Source organism: Taudactylus pleione, unplaced genomic scaffold, assembly GCF_031769625.1.
Source record: "Taudactylus pleione unplaced genomic scaffold, aTauple2 ptg000503l, whole genome shotgun sequence".
NCBI classification, from domain to species: Eukaryota; Metazoa; Chordata; class Amphibia; order Anura; family Myobatrachidae; genus Taudactylus; species Taudactylus pleione.
Genome location: NW_028284905.1, coordinates 757,423 through 767,500, shown reverse-complemented (window position 1 = coordinate 767,500; position 10,078 = coordinate 757,423). Strand labels below are relative to the sequence as shown.

General features: G+C 51.8%; 1 protein-coding gene across 2 annotated transcripts in view; it reads right to left on the bottom strand.

The window, feature by feature from the left end:
* The window catches only part of SGO2 (shugoshin 2), a 33,166-nt gene that overhangs the window by 1,881 nt on the left and 21,207 nt on the right, over positions 1-10,078 (bottom strand). The gene's annotated exons all lie outside the window — the stretch shown is intronic.

Sequence of the window (10,078 nt, the reverse complement as noted above, 5' to 3'; positions counted from 1 at the left end):
AAATATGCCTGCCGAATGGCAGAAGTGACCCATCTAGCGATGGATCCTTTCGAGGCTGGCCAGCCTCTTTTTGGTGCATCAATCAACACTAACAGAGAATCCATAGGCCTCAAAGACGCAGTACGGTCCAAGTAACGCACATAGCACATCTTAACAGTGCCTAGGAAGAAGCTTCACTAATCACTGAATCCTGGTGAAAAGCTGGAAGGACAATAATATGAGATATGGTAAGAACTTACCCTTGTTATCTCTATTTCTACGAAGTCCATAGGGTTCCACAGGATACCTTGGGGTATAGGTGTGACGTCAGTCGCTGGGCACCATAGAGTTAAGCTTTTCAGCCTCCCAGGATGCACTAGGGTCCCCCTCCTATACCCCGCCCCCGAGCCAAGGCACCTCAGTTAGTTATCAAGCCATAGGCCGGAGGAGGAGAAGGAAGAGAGAGAAAAAAGATCTGGACACATACAAGAATCACATTCTCACCAGAGGGAGACGGAAAACCGGTGACCAGAGCAAAGCCCATCTGCAGCACAGGTGCGACAGGGCGGGAGTCCTGTGGAACCCTATGGACTTCGTAGAAATAGCGATAACAAGGGTAAGTTCTTACCATATCTCATATTTTCTACTTCAGGGTCCATAGGGTATCCACAGGATACCTTGGGGATGTCCCAAAGCAGTATCCTTTAAGGGTGGGGACGCTCCTGTGCAGAAAGGAGAATCCGCCGCCCGAAGGAAGCATCCTGAGAGGCGCAGGTGTCAAACCTGTAATACCTCACGAAGGTATGGACAGAGGACCACGTAGCAGCCTTGCAGATCTGAACTGCCGAGGCACCACGTCGAGCTGCCCACGAAGGACCCACAGACCTAGTGGAATGAGCCTTCAGAGAAGGAGGGACCGGTAGGCCTTCATGAAGATAAGCTTCAGAAATAGCCATACGGATCCAGGCTGCCAAAGTTTGCTTTGAAGCAGGCCAACCCTTTTTACGGAAGCCATAGAGGACAAACAAAGCGTCCGACTTCCTAAACGAAGAAGTGCGGTCAACATAAGTCCTTAAGGCCCGCACAACATCCAAAGAGGCCTCACCCACGGAAAGACCCGGTGAGTTAAAGGCCGGAACAACGATTTCCTCGTTAACATGAAACTGGGAAACAACTTTGGGAAGAAACTCGGGTCGAGTGCGGAGCACTGCCCTGTTCCCATGAAAAACCAAGAAAGGGGGTCTACAAGAAAGAGCCCCTAACTCAGAAACACGTCTGGCCGAAGCAATGGCCAGAAGGAAAACAGTCTTAGCTGTTAGCCATTTAAGATCCACTGAGCCCATTGGTTCAAACGGCGGTCCTTGGAGAGCCCTCAGGACCACAGCCAAATCCCAAGGCACCACAGGTGGAACAAAGGGCGGCTGAATGCGGAGAACACCCTGCATAAAGGTGCGCACATCCGGGATTGTAGCAATCCTACGGTGAAACCAGACAGATAGGGCCGAAACCTGTACCTTCAAAGAAGCAAGGCGAAGCCCATGATCTAGTCCCGCTTGCAGGAAGGCGAGAATCCGAGACAGACGAAACTCCCGCGGTGCATAACCTCTCGGTCGACACCACTGGAAGAACGTATGCCACACGCGATGGTATATCCTCGCGGAAGACGGTTTCCGAGCTCGTAACATGGTACGCACCACAGAGCTGGAAAACCCCCGGGACCTAAGCATGGCCGTCTCAACAGCCACGCCGTCAAAGACAGCCGAGTCAGGTCCAGGTGAAGGCAAGGACCCTGAGACAGAAGGTCCGGTCGTAGCGGCAACCGCAGAGGACTGTCCACGGACAGACCCTGAAGGTCTGAGAACCAGTGCCGTCTGGGCCACGCGGGAGCTATCAACAGGAGCGTCCCTCCTTCCTGTTTGAATTTCCGGATTACCCGTGGAAGAAGGGAGACCGGAGGGAACAGGTATGCGAACCGGAACGTCCACCGGACGGACAGAGCATCCACCAGAGACGCCCCTTCGTCTCTTGTGCGAGACCCGTACACCGGCAACTTGTTGTTGTGCCGGGACGCCATGAGGTCGATTTCTGGAAGACCCCACCTGTCCACCAGTAGGTGAAAAACGTCCGGGTGCAGGGACCATTCCCCCGGATGAACGTCCTGGCGACTTAGAAAGTCCGCCTCCCAATTTAGCACTCCCGGGATGAAGACCGCTGATATGGCCGGAAGATTGCGCTCCGCCCAAACCAGGATCCGAGAGACCTCTACGAGAGCCGCCCGACTGCGAGTTCCTCCTTGCCTGTTTATGTAGGCCACGGTGGTAGCGTTGTCCGACTGGACCTGCACCGGGTGACCCTGGAGAAACCACTGTGCCTGCTGGAGAGCATTGAAGACCGCACGGAGTTCCAAGATATTTATTGGAAGCTCCGCTTCTGTCGGCGTCCACCTGCCCTGGAACAAGTGTGGACCCGAAACTGCTCCCCAGCCCCGAAGACTGGCATCCGTTGTCAACAGGACCCAATTTGGAACCCAGAACGGACGTCCCTTGTTGAGGTGGGTCGTCTGTAACCACCACGCAAGGGACAGGCGAACCTCCGGGGTGAGCACAATCGTCTGGGACTTCAGAGACTGAGGCAGCCCGTTCCACTTGGACAGGATCAGGTGCTGCAGAGGTCTGGAGTGAAACTGGGCGTATTCCACCATGTCGAACACCGACACCATGGAGCCCAGTAACCTCATCGCCGAGTGTAAGGACACCCGGCGGCTGTGCAGACAACTGCGCACCCTTGACTGTAAAGCAGAGATCTTGTCCTCCGTCACGAAGATCCTTTGCTGTTCCGAGTCCAATAAGGCTCCAAGATGCAGAATCCTCCGAGATGGGATTAGAGTGGACTTCTGCCAGTTGATTAGCCAGCCGTGCCGTTGCAGCAGTGCAATGGTCAGGTCCAAGTGGCGTAACAGGAGCTCTGGAGATCCTGCCACCAATAACAGGTCGTCCAAATACGGCAACATGCGGACTCCCTGCAGCCGCAGAGAAGCCGCCATGACCGCCATCACCTTGGTGAAAACACGTGGTGCTGTCGCCAGGCCAAAAGGTAACGCCCGAAACTGGAAGTGGTCGCTGCGGATTGCAAACCTGAGGAACTGTTGATGGCGCAAAAGAATAGGGACATGCAGGTAAGCGTCCTGTATGTCCAATGACACCATGTAGTCCCCAGGTTCCAGCGCCAGAATGATGGACCGTAGGGTCTCCATCCGAAACTTCGGGACCCGCAAAGACTTGTTGAGTGCTTTGAGGTTGAGAATCGGACGATATGACCCATTGGGTTTCTGTACCAAAAATAGATTTGAATAGAAACCCTGGCCCCTCTGGGAGAATGGAACAGGCACTATAACTCCAGCCTGGAGCATAGTGTGCAATACCTTCCGCAGCTCCGTAGCCTTGTTCCGGTCTGATGGTAGACCCGTGGAGAAGAATCGAGCCGGGGGTCTGTGCCGGAAGGAAAGGGCGTATCCGTGGGAAACCACCTCCAGAACCCAAGTGTCTGTCGTAGTGGTCGACCAACACTGGGCGAACTGTAGCAGGCGGCCTCCCATCCTGGGATCCCCCAAAGGGAGGCCCGGACCGTCAGGCCGCAGGCTTGTCATCTGGCTTGGGGGCCGGACGTCTGGTACTCCATGCCTGCTTCCAGGGCTTGGCCGATTTCTTAGGACCAGCCTGTCGAGGAAACGACTGTGGTTTGGGCCTGCCCTGGGCCCTAGATGACCGAAAGGACGATGGTCCAGAACCAGAAGGAGCAGCGGCCGACGGGAGACAAGCCGATTTGGCTGCCGCCAGCGTGGCCACAATCTTATCCAGATCCGGACCGAAGAGAACTTCTCCGGTAAACGGCAACGCTTCCAGACCTTTCTTGGATCTGCGTCCGCCTTCCAGGATCGCAGCCACAAGGTGCGACGAGCAGCTACCGCTGCTGAAGAAATCCTAGACACCAGAGTACTAATGTCTAGGGCTGCCTCGTTGATGTAGGTGGCCGAATCACGGAGATTGCCAATCAACTCCGCCTGTTCAGCCGGAATCAAAAGAAGCCTCTAATGAATCCGCCCAGCGCTCCATCGCTCTGGCAACCCAGCAAATGGCCATAGCCGGCCGTGCTGCCCCCCCCGCAAGGGAATAAGCGGACTTCAGGCAGATTTCCACCTTGCGGTCCGTAGCATCCTTAAGGGAGGACATGGATGGCATCGGCAATGTGGCACTACGGACAAGACGGGTCACGTGAGAATCCACCTGTGGAGGGGATTCCCACTTTGCAAAATAATTATCCGCGAATGGATAAGCCACCGCCAGGCGTCTCTGCGGCTGGTATCTTTTGCCAGGCTGTTTCCACGCCTCCTCTAAATGGTCCACCAACTGACCCGAAAGAGGAAAGACTGTGGCATCGCCCTTCACATCCTTGAAAAAGGCATACTTAGATTTAGCCGCTGGGGGAACTTCGTCCTCAATCACCAAGGCTGTGCGGACCGCCCGAATAAGTCCAGGAATATATACTTTGGACTTAGCATCAGCGTCCTTCGTATGGAGAGGTTCCTGATCGTAAGGATCCAGAATCTCCCCATCATCAGACGTCCCCTCGTCATCCTCATAAGGAGCCGACAGACGCCACCGGCCGTTTATGCGGCCGCATCACAGACTCCCCTTGCAACACATCCGACAAGTGCTGTACAGAACTCGTCAGGGAGTTAACCCACGCTGGCTCCTGAGAAACCGGGAGCGGGGAAATAGGGAGACTGTGGGGTACCACCAATTGTCGTGGGAAACCCTGCATGGGTGACGACACCACTGACCGCTGGGATAAACCCATCGGTGTAAACGCGGGCTGCGGAGCTAACTGGCCCACTAAGGCTGTAAGCGCCTGAGCGAAACAAGCCCAGGGCGGCTCCTGTACCGGTGCTGTAACCGTAGGAGGCCGCGCCATGGACAAACACTGCCGGCAAAGGCCCTCCGCGCTACCCTCCCCCTCCGCTAACGGTACTTTACACGTAGTACACTGTAGCCGGAGGGGAAAATCACTTTCGGACATGATGGCACCACGTATGTGACCTCTCTCACCAATTATAACTTAAATAGGCGAGAGACCACCCTGCAGCACCGCACCGTAAGGGCTTAGCAGAAAGAACAGGGACAGTAATAAAGCTGACAGTTTAGAGAAAAGTTACAGGCAGCAGCGCTAGCACAGTCACATACAATGCAAAGAAAATCAATTCCTGCACTAACAGCGCTGATCACTCAACTACGCAGACACAGGGCCTGGTAGGACACAGCGCTGCATACACAGACCTGACCACAGCGGAGGAGAGGTATGCGGGGGGACCCAGACCACGATGCTTCCGTCCAGCGCTTCCAGCAGCGTTCACCATGCGTTCTGGAGAAGATGGCCGCCGAGGAGCAGAGAGGAGGCTGGCCTGGGGGAGGAGCGCTGCCACAGGACCAGTCGGCAGCATACAGAGAGGGCTGTGTGCAGCGGGGGAGGCGCCGGCTGTGAGACAGGGAAGGCGCGCTCCCCTGGCATGCATTTAACCCCTGGGACGCCGCAGCGCTACCGCTCTGCTGCGGTCCGCTGTCCCAGGGGGTAGTGGAAAGCGCAGGTTGGTCGCCTGGCTCCACGCTGCAGCCAGTCCCCAGGGAGCCCCCTGCCTGGGGACTTAGGACCATGTGACCAGCGGGGACCCACCGCGGGACCCCGCTGCTTACCTTTGTCCCCCTTGGATCCGGCCATGGTCCGGAACATCTGGGGTCACCGCTAGCTGTGATCCCAGATGCTCACCAGCATCCCCGGATCGGTACCGGCGTTCTGGTACCGGCGGGGGTGTAGGGAAGACAGCATGGACGTCAGGACTGACTGTCCATGCTGTACATCCAGATGTGCAGCCACAGCTGCACTGAAGAAAGCTTCAGGGGCTCTTCTAGCCCCCACTCCGACAGGTGCACCCGACGCCGGCCGGGCACCAAACTAAACTGAGGTTCCTTGGCTCGGGGGCGGGGTATAGGAGGGGGACCCTAGTGCATCCTGGGAGGCTGAAAAGCTTAACTCTATGGTGCCCAGCGACTGACGTCACACCTATACCCCAAGGTATCCTGTGGATACCCTATGGACCCTGAAGTAGAAATCCTGGTTAATGTGGAAAGCAGATACCACCTACGGAAGAAAGGAAGGTTTAGTGCATAACACTACCCTATCCTCATGAAAAGTGAGAAGTGGAGATTTACAAGAAATAGCCGCTAACTCAGATACTCTTCTGGCCGAGGCAATGGGCAAAAGAAGATCAACCTTCAAAAAGTGAAATATCGCAAGTCTACAGATTACAATGGCTCAAACGGTGCCTTTTGAAGTGCCTCCAGAATTAAATTCAAGTCCCAAGAAGGAACCAGCGGGACATAAGGAGGCTGTTTACGAAGAACCCCCTGCAAGAAGGTCTGAACTTCAGGAATGAAGGCCAATTTTCTCTGAAACAGGATCGATAGGGCAGAAATTTGTTCCTTAAGAGAGGACAATCTAAGACTCTTAACCAGCCCCTTTGCAGAAAAGGCAAGAGACTAGCCACTCTGAACCTTTGAGGTTTGAACATGTGTTGTTCAACACCAAGAAATATATATCTTGCATATTCAATGATAAATCTGGCAAGTAACTGGTTTGCAAGCCTGTATCATGGTTTTCGCAACAGATTTTGAAAACCCTTTGGCCCTCAAGATATTTCATTAAAGAACCATGCCATTAAAGCTAAGTGAGGCAAATCGGGGTGACGACATGGACCCTGAAGTAACAGATCTGGACGAGGGGCAAACGATACAGAACATCTGCCATTTTGTTCCAAAGAACTGTGTACCAATGACGGCGCGGCCAGTCTGGAGCCACCAGAATGACCGGCCGTGCCACTAATCATATCCGCTGAATTACCTTTGGTAATGATGAAAGATGTATCCAAGCTGGAACACCTAAGGTACTGTCATGGCATCCACCAGAATTGCCTGAGGATCCCGGGACAGAGATCCGTACCTTGGAAGTTTCTTGTTGAGACGAGAATCCAGTAGATCTATGTCTGGAGATCCCCATCTGGATACTCCTGAGAAAGTGAATATAGAAGTACATCCTCATTCGTCCTATTCAAAGGATCTTTAGGTGTTAGACTGTTGTGGGAATAACAGTATTCCTGACCAACCTACTGTAGCAATAGGAGCATCCACCATGGGTGGAATTTCCCAAAACTTGGTATCCTCTTCCGAAAAGGGATAAAGATACTTTATTTTTTCGGAATATGAAATTTGGAATCAGATTTTAACCAGGCTTCTTTTAATATTTCCTCAAAATGTGAAAATTCTGGGAAAAGAGATTTCCCAGACAAGGTTTCTTGTTACGTCTAAAGAAAGAAACTGAACTAGTCACTGGAATAGCTGCTTCCTGTAGATGCAAAGTCTCCCTGACCGCATCCATCAACATAGAAACTCCTGAATCAGAATAGGAGTCACCCTCCCAGTTTGAGGTGTCCTCCCTTACATAATCCAATTCCCCCTCTTCCTGGGAACAGATAGATTAAGCCTCTTCTCCAGGAAAATCCACTGAGGAATGGCCTGAACGTCTCTTAGTGGCTGTGGCTCCTGCTGACGTTACCATATATTTAGGGACGTTGCCATTGAGTGAGACATCGTCCCATATCCTAGGCCAATCTGGGCTCTACCGAGGGATCAGACAGACAAAGTAGGGGCTTGAGCACAGGGTATTATAATTTGCCTGAGAGTGACCTAATTCATAGACCTAATTCATAGACCTGGCACAATCAGGCATCACTGGCTGTTCAGCTGAACCTCCCAATAATGAATCCCCCTGTGAAAAACCAGCACAGAGCAATCCTGGGTCTTTACCTTTTGGCAAGTATAAAAGTGACTGATCTAGTCTAACCAATACAGATAGCTACCAAAATTCCTCTGAAAAAAGTGTAGCACTGTTCAAGTTGAAAAAAACCAAGAGGGTGGGGCTAAATAACACTCTAATTCACTTATTTGTCAAATGCAAAAAAGTCCAGACTCCTTGAGGTCCATATTCCACACAAATCTTTAGTATACCCCTGTATGTTACTGCCTAGATTCCCGAGAAACAGTGCAGTAAAAGGTGCTAGCTATATATCTATTTATATTTAACATACAAAGGTGCGGCACTCAAGGCATAATAATAAGAGACGATTCTCAACTTGTTTAGTCAACGTTTCAGTTCATTGGCAGAACTTTTATCAAGATAAGTTATGTCTTTTCTTGATAAAAGTTCTGCCAATGAACTGAAACGTTGACTAAACAAGTTGAGAATCGTCTCTATTATTATGCCTTGAGTGCCGCACCTTTGTATGTTGTACTATCCACCCTTGTGAGGGCACCGGCAGCAGTTACATTCAGTGTGTCATTGGGAGTGCCAGGCCTATTTTGTGTGTGTGTGTATATATATATATATATATATATATATATATATATATATATATATATATATAAAAATAACACACACAATCTTCCACAAACACTGCGTATGCCTCTGATGGTTCTCGATGTTACCGATTGTTATATACACTTCCTGGAGATGACGTGTGCTGCAAAGGGTAAGTGGGCGTCATTAGACTGGCTTGCGATCACACCCCCGCCGCACGCTAAGACATAGTGGGCGTCCTGAAGCCATGCCGTGCGATTTGCATACTCTGCTCATGACGGCGGCTGCGACCAGGTCTGAATCGGGCCCTATGTTCTATATCATCTGTGACAATTCGGAACGACCATCGTATAGTGTGTACTCTGAAGCATTGGATGTCGCATCCGATGGGACGATGCCATGGACGACGTAGTATAGTTACATTAGACATGTAACGATATATCACACCATCATACAGCGGATCGATCGTACAGTGTGTATGGCGATGCGATATATTGTTACATTGGATCGCCGCTTGATTGCCCGGTCATCCAGGTGTTACCCAGCAATTATAACTGCCAATAATTAGCTGATAAATCTCCCCCAAATGTTTTGTTGCATCTTTGCCGTCTTTCAGGGGCTTCCGAGTCTGGACATCATGGAGAAGAGAACTCGGGACTTTGCTTGTTGGGCCTCTAATGCAGTTGGTGAGGGAAACACCAAGTTTGCGCCTCCCTTTGCCAAGTTGTTTTTATTGAATGCGCAAAGCTGGCATTATCGCAATACAGAAGATAAAACATACATGCCTATTTCTGGGAGCTCTCACCCGGTATTACAATGCGGTTCGCAGCGAAATGAGTCACAAAGCCCCTGCACTGCCCACTTAAATAGGTAAGTAGGCAGGATCTGGGAGGCCGCGCTGCTCTCCCGGGAGAGTTCACCAAAATTACTGGGGAAGAGCCGGCAAACGAAGAATAAGTATGTCACGCGAGCATGAGCGCTATACCGCGCAGGTCACAGTACTAGATGTGATCACACATTAGTCTGCCAGACACCACTTATGTAGGATCAAGTTTCCTGGCAAAACTTGTGTCCTGTATATTTTATTTTAAAAGCAGAACGATTGTGAGTACCGTATATACTCGAGTATAAGCCCAGTTTTTCAGCACATTTTTTGTGCTGAAAAAGCACCCCCTCGGCTTATACTCGAGTCATGACCGCATGGTACGCAGCTGAGTAGCGTACCATGCGGGCCGCGGTGCAGACTGTGTCACTGTGACACAGAATGCACCGCGTGTGTAGCGCTGACCGGACGGTGTTCGGTCAGCGCTACACAGCACAAACACACAGCCGCCGGAACCGGCAGCTGTGTGTTTGGTGTAATCAGCAGCCGCTAAGAGTCTGTCAGACTCTCATCGGCTGCTGCTGCTCCCACTGCGGGAGCCATCTTCCGGCTCCCGCAGTGGGTAATGGGAGAGACGTCATCATGACGTCTCTCCCATAATGCAAAGCGGCCAAAGGAGCTGATAGCGGCGGGACCAGGAGCGAGGGTTTCAGGTGTTTTTTTTTTTTTTTAATTAGGACTACTGGGGGCACTACCAGGGGGGATTACTTCTGGGGGCATTACCAAAGGGGGCGGGGGGGAGATTACTACTGG